Source organism: Ailuropoda melanoleuca, chromosome 11 (genome assembly GCF_002007445.2).
Source record: "Ailuropoda melanoleuca isolate Jingjing chromosome 11, ASM200744v2, whole genome shotgun sequence".
NCBI classification, from domain to species: Eukaryota; Metazoa; Chordata; class Mammalia; order Carnivora; family Ursidae; genus Ailuropoda; species Ailuropoda melanoleuca.
In genome coordinates this window covers 54589515-54604498 of record NC_048228.1, presented here as the reverse complement: position 1 = coordinate 54604498, position 14984 = coordinate 54589515, and the positions used below count along the sequence as shown (strand labels likewise).

General features: G+C 34.9%; 1 long non-coding RNA gene across 1 annotated transcript in view; it reads left to right on the top strand.

Moving 5' to 3' along the window:
- The window catches only part of LOC117804428, a 110368-nt gene that overhangs the window by 7755 nt on the left and 87629 nt on the right, over positions 1 to 14984 (top strand). The window contains exon 2 of the long non-coding RNA XR_004628849.1: positions 9026 to 9131. This is a non-coding gene — a long non-coding RNA (uncharacterized LOC117804428). The remainder of the gene's footprint in view (positions 1 to 9025; positions 9132 to 14984) is intronic.

Below are 14984 nucleotides of genomic sequence, written 5' to 3'. Positions count from 1 at the left end.
AGAACCAGTTCCCCTTTTCTCCACATCCTTGCCAACACCCGTTGTTTCTTGTGTTGTTGATTTTAGCCATTCTGACATGCGTGAGGTGACATCTCATGGTAGTTTTGATTTGTATTTCCCTGATGATGATTGATGTCAAGCTTCTTTCATGTGTCTGTTGGCCATCTGTATGTCCTCTTTGGAGAAATGTCTATTCATGTCTTCTGTCAATTTTTAAATTGGATTATTTTTGGGGTGTTGAGGATAAGTCCTATATATATTTTTGATACTAACACTTTGTCAATATCTTCTCCCATTCTGTAGTTTGTCTTCTAATTTTGTTGATTGTTTCCTCTGTGTTTAGAAGCTTTTTATTTTGATGAATTCCCAATATTTTATTTTGGCTTTTGTTTCTGTTGCTTCAGGGGGCCTATTTAGAAAGAAGTTGCTATAGCCAATGTGAAAGAAGTTCCTGCCTGTGTTTTCTTTTATGGTTTTGCATCTTTAATACATTTTGGAATTTATTTTTGTGTGTGGTGTAAGATAGTGGCCCAGTTTCATTCTTTTGAAGGTTACTGTCCAGTTTTCTCAACACCATTTGTTGAAGGGACTTTTTCCCATTGGGTGAAGATTAATTGACCATATATCTGTGAGTTCATTTCTGGGTTTTCTATTCTGCTTCATTGATCTATGTATCTATTTTTATGCCAGTACCATACTGTTTTGATCACTATAGCTTTATAATATAACTTGGAAGTCTAGAAATGGTATTATGCTAAGTGAATTAAATCAGAGAAACACAATTATCATATGGTTTCACTTAAATGTGGAACATAGGAATAGTGCAGAGGACAATAGGGGAAGGGAGGGAAAATGGAATGGGAAGAAATCAGAGAACGAGACAAACCATATGAGACTTTTGACTTCAGGAAACAAATTGAGGGTTGCAGAAAGTGAGGTGGGTGGGGGGGATGGGATAATTGGGTGATGGGTATTAAAGAGGGCACATGATATGATGAGCACTGGGTATTATACTCAACTAATGAATCATTGAACACTATCAAAAGCTGGTGATATTCTATACCTTGGCTAATTGAATTTAAATTTGAAAAAGTTGGTTAACTTGGTTTACCTAATGCAGCAAATAATGTTGGCTTTGTCAGTAGTTCTGAGTCTAGCATATTTGGCCATTTTCCACTTATTTTCAGGAAATTGTTGTGAACCTTTCAGGAAATGTTATTCACAAGTAGCCTACAAAAGAAAACCAGTAAATCTTGGTTTCTCCTTATACCAAAAGAATTTTCAGATGGGAAAAGAAAAAGGATAAAGTCAAAATTGGAGATACAGATTTACTAGAAGAAAACACCAGTGTATATTTTCATAAACTCGAGACAGAGAAGGATTTTCTTTATTGGACATCAAATCTATAAACTTAACGAAAACATGACTGTTTGCAACGTATTAAACATTTAAAACCCTATAAATAGAAAAAAGAAACCTTGGGCTTCATTAGCATGTCAGGCAAATCTATAATATATTAAATATAACTACAAGAGAATAAAAAGATAAATCCAATAATACGGAATGCTCTACAGTTAAAAAGGAATGAGGAGAATCTTTGAGGAGAGAAGCTATTTTATGAAATCAGTTTGCATAGGATTAATAAAAGTCTCTTGAAGAAACAAAATTATAACTATTTAATGAATATGCAGTGGAATGTTGTTTTTATGTGTGTGCCAACTTCTCTCTAAGCTGACACCCACCCAGGAAGTTTTCTTAGGAAGATTTCATATTTATTACTTAGGGAAAGAAATGCTAGCACATTCTCTGGTGAATTGGTGATATTTCAGAGCTGGTTAAATAATGTTTACTTACTGTGGTTGGCGAGTTTCTCTCCTCAGTGTGATTGGAAAAGGTAATAAATTTTCCTCTAATAACCAACTGTATTCCTCACTTGGAATCAGTCTCAGCTGGATAATTCCCAGTTCTGATCTCTGAAGAACAGGTCATATGTGTGTGACCTGAAATAATCTGGATAGTTATATAACCCTGTAGCCTTCAGAATATAGCTGTTTTCTTTGAGACTCTTCTAGAAGTAACAGTGTGAGACTGGCTGAGTATAATATTGGCTAGGAATTATGGAAAATTCCTGTTGATCATTCTAAATATATTTATAGGTTATTATAAATCATTCCTCTAACATCATTGTTAATGTGTGTAAATGATTTATGAGTGTTATGCTTTTATGTCACTCTGTATATTGCTTAGTCCTAGAAGAATAACTAAATCTGCCTATAAAGTACTATACAGAATTCAATTTAGTAGTATAGAGGCTTTTGGAAATGTAATGAAAGAATAAGGAAGAATAGTTTTCCCTAAAAGTCTATAGCACAGAACATTAAATTCCTTTTTTGTTCATACACCCGAGGAAGGTTGTTTTATTCACAAACTCTAGGATTTCTTCAACAAGATAGATTTACCATAAGTTGTCTTTTGAAAGCATTTTTTTCTTGTTGATAGACAAAGGAATGTAAATTCTGGTCTCATTACGAACTTTGAATTAATGAAAAATGAAATCCTAATTTGATACATGAAAATTAAGTCCATTAATGATACTTCAGAAAAAAAAAGCTTTGTCTCCCATTAAGGTACTATCTCTTTTTTCTTTAATTTTATTTTTGATCAACTCTTTACTCTGAAAATTGGCATTTCAAGGAAACAGCCTGAATGGATGAAGAAAAACTGCTCTTTTTTTTTTGAAAGAAGAATTCCTGCTAATAAATGCAGAAGAGATAATTAGAAAATTACTGTTCAGCAGATTTTCATGAAACGCGATTCAGACATGGATTGATCACCAGTGGATGCTGAAACTATTAGGTGAAAGATGAATAGAAAGTAGATACTTGCTTGTTTCAAGAGTGTCAGCCCCTCAAACTGAGATTATTTATTAACAATATTTCACTAAACAAAATTTAAAAGATGTACTTCAGAAAAGGGGGAAATGATCCCAGATTATCTAAATTTTAAGAATGAATTAGAGCCTCTTTTGACTGTCCCCTTCCCCCCCAAAAAAAGGAAAAAGAAAAATGAAAAAAGTAAACAGGTGGCAATTCAGAAAAATGCCAACAATTATACTCAATCTGAATTCTTCCACAAGTTTTTCAGTCTTTCATGAGGCAACTAGTCCATTTGAACTTTAAACTGCTATGACAAATAGCATCAGTTGATGGGCTCTTTCCATAATTTGGCTATCGATAATGCTGCTATAACCATCAGGGTGCAGGTGCCCCTTCAATCACTATGTTTGTATCCTTTGGGTAAATACCTAGTAGTGTAATTGCTGGGTCATAGGGCAGTTCTATTTTTAACTTTTTGAGGAATCTTCATACTGTTTTCCTGAGTGGCTGCACCAGTTTGCATTCCCACCAACAGTGTAAGAGGGCTCCCATTTTTCCCACATACTTGCTAACATCTTTTGTTTTCTGTGTTATTAATTTTAGCCATTTTTGACAGATATGAGGTGATATCTCATTGTAGTTTTGATTTCTTGACGGGATTATTTGCTCTTCGGGTGCTGAGTTTGATAGGTTCTTTATAGATTTGGGATACTAACCCTTTATCTAATATGTCATTTGCAAATATCTTTTCCCATCCTGTAGTTTGCCTTTAAGTTTTGTTGATAGTTCCCTTTGTTGTGCAGAATCTTTTTATTTTGATGAAATCTCAATAGCTCATTTTTAGCTTTCGTTTCCCTTGCTTCTGGAGACATACCTACTACGAAATTGCTACATCCATGTCAAAGAAGTTGCTTCCTGTCTTCTTCTGTCTCATATTTAGGTCTTTCACCCATTTTGAATTTATTTTTGTGTGTGGTATAAGAAAGTGGTCCAGTTTCATTCTTCTGCATGCCACCATCCAACTTTCCCAATACCATTTGTTGAAGAGACTGTCTTTTCCATTGGATATTCTTTCCTGCTTTGTCAAAGATTAGTTGGCCATAGATTTGTGGGTCCATTTATGGGTTCTCTATTCTGTTCCATTGATCTGTGTGTCTGTGTTTGTGCTAGTACCACACTGTCTTGATGATTACAGCTCTGTAATACAGCTTGAAGTCTGGCATGGCGATGCCTCCTGCTTTTGCTTTTCTTTTTCAACATTACTTAGGGTGTTCAGGGTCTTTTCTGGTTCTATACAAACTTTAGGATTGTTTGTTCTGGTTCTGTGAAAAATGCTGGTGTTATTGTGATTGGGATTGCATTGAATGTGTAGATTGCTTTGGGTAATATAGTCATTTTAACAATATTCGTTCTTCCAGTTTGTGAGCATGGGTGTTTTTCTATTTCTTTGTGTCTTCTTCAGTTTCTTTCATAAGTGTTCTATAGTATTCAGCATACAGATCTTTTACCTGTTTGGTTAGGTTTATTTCTAGATATCTTATGGGTTTTTGTGCAATTGTAAATGGGATCGATTCCTTGACTTTTCTTTCTTCTTCATTATTGGTGTATAGAAATGCAACAGATTTCTGTGCATTGATTTTATATCCTGTGACTTTGCTGAAGTCATGTATCTGTTCTAGCAGTTTTTGGGTGGAGTCTTTTGGGTTTTCTACATAGAGTATCAAATTATTTGCAAATGGTGAAATTTTGACTTCTTCCTTGCAAATTTGGATGCTTTTTAGCTCTGATTTTAAAATTCATTTTGAAACAGTTGTCTTTTTGGTAATTCTGTCTTTTTTGAGGAAATTCTGAATCTTTCAGATTTTCCTACTTCTTTCCACAAGATGTCAATACCTTTATATGATATCATGGCAATGACAAAGGTTTCTTAGATTTAAGACTGAGACTTCCATAGCTTATACTCTAGAGAGGCTGGTATGTTGCTGTACTGACCTGGTGTTTGATGTCCCCATAACAGTGGTTATCACTTTCCACTTACATTTTCAGTTTTAAAATTTGTTGAATAGCAACACTGTCATCTTCTTTTTTTCTTCAATAAAAAAGTGTTCTCTCACTAAATACCAAATACCATATATGTAAATTTGATTATTTTCCATGGCTGTAAAATAGGATTTTCACAGAAATATTTATAGCATAGAAATGAAATCATGAAGGAGAAATGTTATTTTTCATAATTCATTGAGAAACCTTAAAATGACACTTCCTAGGAAATCAACTTGATGAAAAATGACTTAGTCTTATAGAAGTACATACTGATAGGAAAATGTTCTTTGAAGATAAATTATAAATAATAGTTGTTGTGAATCTAGGTCAGAAGTGTATATAACACATAACATGTTTTATTCCTTATGTTTGTTATTAAATTCTGTAGTTGTGGAAAACAGTAGTGCTGACAGTTCGATTATTTAAAGTGAAAGGATAATTAGTGGCTTTAAAGTATTGTGGGGGTTAGAGAGATGTTGATTTTCTACATTGTTTTCTTTTATCTTTTTAAAGATTTTATTTATTTATTCGACAGAGATAGAGACAGCCAGCGAGAGAGGGAACGCAAGCAGGGGGAGTGGGAGAGGAAGAAGCAGGCTCATAGCGGAGGAGCCTGATGTGGGGCTCGATCCCATAACGCCGGGATCACGCCCTGAGCTGAAGGCAGACGCTTAACCGCTGTGCCACCCAGGCGCCCCTCTACATTGTTTTCTATGAAGTTTCTCAAAACACCTCCATAGAGGCTGATTTTTGAAGCAGAGGGAAAAAAAATGTAAACCAGCAGGCATGAATTCTATCCAATAAGACTCTTAATATTCAGTAAAGTTGCACTCTGAAAGAGATCTTCTGCAATCAGTTGGCCAATAGACATGGCTTAAAATTTGATTGCAGGATTAGACTCTATCTTTCCACCTCAAAGAATACTTTAAATAATAATGAGACAATAATTATAGTAAGCATAGAACATATTTAGTGCACCATCTGATATGCTAGGTTCTTTGTCTGAATCCTCTCATTTAATTCTAACAGCCTAATGACGTTGGTAATGTTATCAACCGTTTTACCAAAAAAGATATTGAAGGTCAAGGTAACAGTAAAAATTAGAACCAGGAATTGTCTCCAGTAATTTGACTCCAGTGTATATATTCTTAAACGTTACTAAATTTTTATAATTAAACTTTTTATTGGAAAAATTGTAGACTCACATGCAGTTTTAAGAAAATACAGAGAGATCCCTTGTACACTTAGCCCAATTTCTCCAATGATAACATTTTAGAAAATTATAGTAAAACATCACCAGGATATTGGTATTCATACAATCCACTGAGTTTTTTCAGATTTATCCAATTTTACTATATTCGGTGTGTGTGTGTGTGTGTGCGCGCGCGCATATTAAATTCTGTACAACTTTATCACCTAGGTAGGTTCACAGCCAAGAACTGAACAATTTCGATACCATAAGTGTTTTGGTCAGTTGAGGCTGCTATAACAAATAGTAGAGACCGGCTGACTTAAATACATTTATTTCTCACAATTCTGGAGGCAGGAAAGTCCAAGATTAAGGTGCCTGCAGATTGTGTCTGGTAAGGGCCTGCTGCCTGTTTCATAGATGGCTGTCTTCTGCTTTGTTTCACATAGCAGAGAAAGTGTGAGCTGTGGGCTTTTCATCCCCTTCTAAGGGCACCAATCCCATCAGGGGCTCTACCACTATGATCTTACCAAACCTAATTACCTCCCGAAGGCCTCATCTCCAAATACTATTATATTGGGACTGGGCTTTAACATGTGAGTTTGAGGGAGAAACATCAACATTCAGTTCATAGCAACAACGATCTTGCATATTGCCCCTTAGTAAGCACGCCCATCACTCTCCTTACCTCCTCCATCCCTAAGCCCTGGCAATCACTATTCTCTCTTCTATTTCTAAAATTATGTCAAAAATATTATATAAATGTAATCACACAGTATATAATCTTTTATGATTGGCCTTCTTCACTCAGCAAAATTCCTAGATATTTATTTACGTTGTTGAGTATATCAGTAATAGCTGAGTGGTGTTCCATGGTATGGATGTACCACAGTTTGTTTAACCATTCATCTGTTGAAGGAATTTGAGTTGTTTAGTTTTTGGCTATTAAATATAAAGCTGCCATGCACATGGGTGTATAGGTTTTTATGTGAACATAAGTTTTCACATACCTGGGTTATACGGTGATGGAACATTTAATTATATGAGAAACGGCAAACTGTTTTCCGGAGTGGCTGTATGATTCACATTTCAACCAGCAATGTGTGAGTTTCTTTGAAACTTTGACAGCATTTGGTGTTATAACCATTTTTAGTTTTAGTTATTCTGATAAGCATACAGGGATATTTCACTGTGGTTTTAATTTGCATTTTCCTATTGGTTAGTGATATGCAACATCTTTTAATGAGCTTATTTGCCTTCTGTGTATCCTTTGTAGTGAAATGTCTGTTCAAATCTTTTTCCAATTTCTTAATAAAATTGGTTTTTTAAAAATGTTTTGAGAGATTTTCATATATACTTTAGATACTAGTCTTTTTGTCAGATATGTGGTTTATAAATATACTCCAGTCTGTAGCTTGTTTTTTCATCTTTGTGTGTGCTTTCACAGAGCAAAAGTTTAAATTTTGATTAGGTTCAGCTTGTCAGTTTTTCTCTTTATGGATTGTGCTTTTGGTATCAAAACTAAGAACTCTTTGCTTAACACTAAATCCTGAAGATTTTCTCCTATGTTTTTTTTCCTAAGACATTTATTCTTTATAATTTACATTTAAGTCCGTATTCATTTTGAGTTAATTATTGTATAAGTTGTGCCACTTATACCAAGGTGTTTTTGTTCTGTTTTGGTTTTGTGCGTGTGTGTGTTTTGTTTTGTTTATTTTATTTATTTTTGTTTGTTTTTTTGGCCTATGGATATTCAGTTGTTCCAGCATCATTTGTTCAAAGAGATAACTATTTTTAAAATTATTGTTTGGTAAATTTGACTGGACTATTTTAGCTTTAATAAAAGTAATGCAAATTCTTTTTGAGATTGTACAGTACCTTCCTTTGATGTCATCTTCAGAGTAACTGCAGGGTATGGAGCCTATGTGTCACAGGGACAAGTCATAATTGTCACAGTGACTGGACCATTACTGTATTTTTTAAAAAAATTTCTGGCCCCATATAATCAGGATAAATCACTTATGCTCATTTCTCTAGTATTTTTTTAAAATTTTTTGGCAAATTTCCTCTCAAGTACCTGTTAGGTTATGTGATTTATCTGTGTCTGCTCTTAAATTGGAGAATATTCTTTTTTTTTTTAAGATTTTATTTATTTATTTGACAGAGAGAGAAACAGCCAGCGAGAGAGGGAACACAAGCAGGGGGAGTGGGAGAGGAAGAAGCAGGCTCCCAGTGGAGGAGCCAGATGTGGGGCTCGATCCCAAGACTCCGGGATCATTGCCTGAGCCGAAGGCAGACACTTAATGACTGAGCCACCTAGGCACCCCAGATTGGAGAATATTCTATACAAATAACCATTTTGTTTTGATTATAGCAAGAGGTTTGGCATATTCTTAAGTATTGTACTTCTCTTTCCACAGAAGGAGTCTTTTGGATTCTATTGCCATTATCATAAAATTTCATATTAACAGGAAATGAGGGGAAGAATCTATTTTATAAGCTTTAAGAAAAAGATCTCCCTAAATTTTACTATGAATTTTCTACATGATTACTTGGCTAACAAAAGTTTTCACCCACAAATGTGTTGGTTGAATTTTGTTCATGTTTCAGTTTAGTTTTGATCCCTATTTGAAAGCATTCAATTCCTTCAAGTCAGTGTGTGAAATTTTTCTGGCAATCTGCAAAAAGGTCAGTTACTATGAAAGGCACTCTGAACATATGAGTTCTTTGCCTGTGGAACTATCAACATCATAACCGATTGCTAATGTCTTTGAATCACATTTGTGAACTCGCCTCTCTTAGAATTTTGGCTATGGGCCTAAATTAAAAACAGATTTGTCTTGCTCGTTTCTCCTGCCTGGATTACTTACAATATGATTCACTTATTAATTGTTCTTTTTATCCTTGACTTGTCTAGGTAAAATGCAATCTCTGAAGCAAAAACAGCCCATAATTATAGGCCAAACATTGGAATCAGTGACTTGTTCCCCTAGACTTGGCAAAGGCCCAGATGACTCTTCAAGGTACTGTATTGTTATCTCTGTACCTAATCTGCCTTGATTATCACCCATTATCCCTCTACTTAACAGAATAGGATTCTTTGTCCATGAAGATTAGCTGGCAGGTGGTTGTGTAGTTCTCCTCAAAGCTATCTTCTCTCTCTCTCTCTTTTTTTTTAAGATTTTAGTTATTTGACAGAAAGAAAGAGAACACAAGCATTTGGGTGTGAGGGAGAGGGAGAAGAAGGCTCCCCGCTGAGCAAAGAGCCAGGCATGAGAGTCCATCCCAGGACCCTGAGATCCTGACTTGAGACCAAGGCAGACGCTTAACAGACTGAGCCACCCAGGAGCCCCTATATTGATGGTTTCTATAAGACCCTTCAGTATCCTCAATGGAAAAGAAAGTGCTACCTTCAAGAAATAGGAAGGTCTTTTAGTGACAAGAAGAGAAATTGGTTTATTGCAGGGATCTGTGACAAAATCACCCTATGTTTTCAATCAACTAAGTATATTTGTCCAATAGAGTCCGGTCAAGGTTTTCTTAATTTCCGCCCACATTTCAATTCTTCTTTATCTCTTCTTACATTTACCTTTGCCTTAAAAAAGAGAATGGATTTATAGACTCCTGTATTTGTGAGGATGTCTTGTTAAGGATGTGTTGAGATGTTTTTTCTATGCATTGTAACATAAATTCCTGATTCCACTTTTTTACCCTTCTCAATTTCACTCTGGTCTATAGGTAAAAACATCCAATTACATCCTATGTAGTTTTTAAAGGGTACCTTCCAACTTGTAACCATGTTTCTTAAGATGTAATGTCATATAATACGCTGTAATAGAATATGCCAAAAAACTCCAAGTTTAGCAGCTTTTCAAATGACAAAAATCCTAAAGAAGTTAAAAGAAAAATAATTGCTTTATAAAAGAAGCCAAATAAAACATAACTATAATCAGGTATTGTGCTTGTAAACCCACTTTATTTTACACCTAATTTAGCAGTGAGCAGGATTAGCCAGAAGAAATAACATGTTTCAACAACCAGCACAATGAAAAAAGATAAGTCTTCAACTAAAAATAATGGACCTCTTAGTCTGTTAATAGACAAGAGAAGGGGTAGTGGGCTTAGAACATAGGAATGGAGATACAAAGCCAGAGCTAGAATTCTAGTTTTCTGGCTCTGAAAAGGTTGCCCTTTCATACCACATATCAATTGCTAAAGTGAATTTTAATTTTATCCAGCTTAATAGTTGTTCCACTGGGTGACTGGATGTTGGAAGTGTATATGGATATCCTAATCTTTGCAAACACATGGCCTATAAGTCTATTTTGGTTTGCATGGCTAAGAAAGTAATTCATTGTGAAAAGAAGATTGGGAAGAGGGAGAGGGAAATAGGAGATTTGTTCTGTTTCTTTTACTACTGAATTTTAGAATAAAATTTCCCATATTATACACAAGGGCATAAGACCTCCTGAGACAGTAAAATTTAGTTCCTGAAAATGAGAGGAATAGAGGGTGTTTATCCTGTCTTAAAGATGATCATGTTTAGTAGGTAGCTAAAATGCTTTGGGAAAAAGCATTTCAGTACTTAAAAATATAGGTGATTAAAAACAGACCTGAAGAGTCAGGAACAGCTTTCTTGGGTTGTTTGTTGCTTCTGTAAAAAAGCATCAGGCAAACTTCAAGAAAAAATTTATGTGTTAAGTGTCTGGATTTGAATTTGCATATAACCAGCAACCTAAGCAGTAAATTATGTCTTGCTGACTTTTAAAAGTCTATACTGTGACAGTAAATCCACAATAAGGTACAGAGATAAGAAAATAAGAAAAACAGAGATCTCTTTTTGTTTAGTGCTTGTGCTAATTTCTTTTTTGTGTTGTGATTTTTTTTGTTTTTTTTTTGTTTTGATTTTTGTTTGTGTTCAGAGATTTCTATTCCCAGCATATTTTGTAAGATTTCTGACCATCTTTATTCAGCTCATAAAACTAAAGTGAAGCCAGAGTAAAAATGACCAATTTGTTGGCAAGGTAGAATTGAAAGACCTAACTATCCTGGGGCATTATTGAATGTGAATGCCAACTGATTTATTCAATCTCCTAATTTACTTGAGGATAGCCCTATAAAGAAGATATCCTTGTTTCAGAACAATTGCAAAAAAATACCTTTTGTCTTTTTCTCAGGGAAAGTAAGCTCTTAACTAAATTTGGAAAGTCTAAGCTTCCATCTGGCTTCTACTACTTGTGAAGTAAATGTGTGACCTTTGCTGGTAGTTTAGCTTATTCGAATCATAATCTCTTAGTCTTAAAATAATAATACAAAATTTATAGTTAACAATAACATGAGTTAAAAGCAGTTTATAGATTATATTAGAAATAGCATGAGAATTGAAAATACAATGCCTGGGGTTAGATCCTGGCTTCTCCACGTATTTGTTACAAAGCCAGACTCTTGGAACTTCTATTTCCTAATTTTACTTATGATAAACTGAACAGGATTGCTGTGAGTGTGTGTGTGTGTTTATGCTCTTAAATCATGCAAATATCAACTTCTATTAAGTACTGGGGCTTTGTAAACACTACATGCACACACATACACAAATCTCATAAATGTTGTACAGTATATTCACCATGAACTCTTACATACTTTTTAGCACTTATTCAATTGCTCGAAATGCTCTCAGTGTTCTTTTTTGAATTAAATTTAGAGTCACTATGCAAGCCAAACAAGAAACTAATCTTACTACCATATTATGTTACACTGTATAACATGGACATTAAACATTGATAAGCGAAATCCAAAATATTAGATTGCTCTCACATAAAGCTTTCCAAAGCTCATTCTGGAAGTGAAGCTGTAAGAACATGATTATGCATGATTGGGGTGGTTCATTTAGAATCATTTATTCCCAAAGCTGAAGTTCATTAAAGAGCAAATTTAATTTTAATAAAAATACACTTATGATACAGACAGGGAGGTAAAGGAGCGCAGTGTATAGTGATTTACAAATGAATAAATAAAGATATCAGACCCTACCTAGGTAAAGACAAAAGATCAATTACTAGAATTGTAGTCCCTAGCCTCACTGGTACTGATTTTAGAACGAAAGTTGTGTTTCAGAGTTAATTCAAGTTAGGCCAGAAATGCTGTGATTGCTGCCTTATATTGTATGGATTAGGATACTTCAGAGAGCTCAACTTAATTTCTTTAAATTTCATAGCCAGCAAGTGGCCAACCCAGGATTCAAATCAGTGCTTCTGACCTCAAGTTCCTTGCTGTAGACACACAGGCCCTACCGTTTGAGTAGATACATTGAATGGATCAGTATAAAAGGAAAGTGGCCTATAAATAGAAGATATTCCAGAATTGATCTTTCCTCTACCAGTTTGGAAAGGTATCCAGCAAAGTCCTCAGATATGAAAGAAATAAACCTCCCATTTACAGGACAGTTTTCAGGCATGTCTAGCATTCTATCTGGACAAAGCAAGAGAAAGAGCCAATGTGGTCAGGGTGTACCACATACAGTTTCCAAAACTATATTTATATATATAGCATTGACAGTCACCCAAAACTCCTTTCAGGATCATATGAGCAAATGAGGAGCCCATGAGGGAATTTCTTACTAAGCTTAAGAAAGATCTTCATTTTCTGTGTTGCCCCTAGCTCTTTATGACCATTTGCATCTCTGAGTGGCACTTTCATAACGATAGACTAAGAACATGAAGGAAGAGATGCTTTCCTCGTCAAAATATGAATTGTTGTGTTAGAGCAACAGTTCATCTTTCTGGATGAATAAGTGTTTGCATATTGGAGCAACTGATTCTTTTATGCTGTTCTCCTTTTCTACCCACAGTTTAAGCTTTTTACATATACCCAATTTCTTATAAAAAGTGCCATTGGGTTTTTGAAATTTATGTATAAAAACAGGCTCGCCTATAGAAGCAGGATTAAAATGGTAACAGAAATGTTATATGTGAACATTAAATGTAGCTCTTCCATTAGCCATGACAAAAGAGTATAATTTAAAAATTCTTATCATTGAGAAGAAATACTAACACATACACCAACCTATTCTTCTCTTTGGACTAAAATACAGAGCATTGGTCACTCATTGTAAAATCTCAGATGCGTATGACTTTTCTACTCCCCACTCCCCAGGTTTAGTTTGTGGAGTGTTATTTTTGATTTAAGCAATCCATGATAGGGACAATGAAAGATGCTTACCGCAGCTGCCAAGCGGCTTCAATGATCTCTAGAATGCCAACCAATCCCAGGTTTATATTTTCTCCTTCAAATGTGTTCCTCTTTTTATATTTTTGATTTCAACAAATGAAATTTTCATCTCTAGTTATTTTTTAATTTTTTAAAAGATTTATTTGAGAGAGCATATGAGCAAGGCAGGGTGAAGCAGAGGGAGAGAGAGAAGCAGGCTCCCCAGGAGCAGAGAGCCCAGTGTGGGGCTCCATACCAGGATCCCCGGGATAATGACCTGAAGGGAAGGCATGTGCTTAACGGACTGAGCCACCCAGCAGCCCTCATCTCTAGTTGTTTAAAGTGGAAGTCTGGACCATCCTTAACTCCTTCTCTGTCACTCCTTCATCTCCCCTGAGTTCAGTCAGTCAGTTGGATTTGTTGATATTGTTCCCCAAATATCTCTCAAATTTTCTCTGCATACCTATGGTATATATGCTACTTTCTTAGTTCAGGCCATCATCTTCTCTTGCTTAGGTCCCTCTAGTAATTTGTAAACGCTTTCCTTCTCTTTAGCTTGGCCTTACTCCCTTCAGTTCTCTTCCTTGGCATTTCTTAATGGCTCTTTCTCTTGTTGACAGGAAACATATACTTCTTTTCCATATCAGTAATACCATCCCCCACTTTGCCAATAATAACTATTATTTCAACTATGTCTCATCCTTTTGTTTGAAGACTTTTTTGGAGCCCATAGATTTCAGTTCTAATTTAGGAATAGCTTTCTAGGACTGCAAAATTCTTAGTCTTGTAATTTTTTTTTAATGAGAATTCCTGGTTTCACGTCTTTTTTTTTTAACCTACACATTTTTTTTCTGTATGTGTTTTTATGGGATTCTCCTTTCAAGGACTTTGTTCAGAGGGGTGACACTGGTAGTAAACTCTGAGTCTTTGTGTATTTTTATTTTGCTTTAATGAATAGAATTTTAAGTTAATAGTTTCCCCTCAGAATTTTACAGACATTGCTCCCTTGTATTCCAACTTAAAGTGCTGATGTGAGAAGAATGTGATATCCCTGCATGTGTCTCATTTTTTTGTAGGCAACCTTTCATATTTTTTCCTACCTCCAACGAAGCTATAAGATCTCAATATAATTGCCATTATGGACTTTCACAGGGATATGAATAAAAGCAAACACAAAATTGCCCTGTAGGAATATTTGTCACAACTCAAGATAATAGGACTCACAAAAATAGACCATTTACACTGAAATAATTTTAAAATAAAAAATTACAAAACAAATATGGAAAAATAACATTAGAGCATATAAAACAGATAAAATAATTTCCCCCTACCACAAGATTTGAAGGTAATTCATCAGTCTGGCAGAGGTGATAATTATATTTAAAGTTATTAAAATAACTACATATGAAAACCATAAATAATATGTTTTGAAAGTAGAGTTTATTCGATAAAGAGCCAAATCTACTCTCAGGACTAAAAAATTGTATTGAAAAAAATATCCACTTATAGCGGGCAGGTTGAATAACAAATTAGATACAACCAAAGAGAAAACTCATATATTGGAGTGTAAATCTAAGCCAATTACATATGTCACATAAATCTATAGAATGATGGAAAATATGAAAGAGGGGGCTCCTGGTGACTCAGTGAGTTAAGTGTCTGACTCTTGA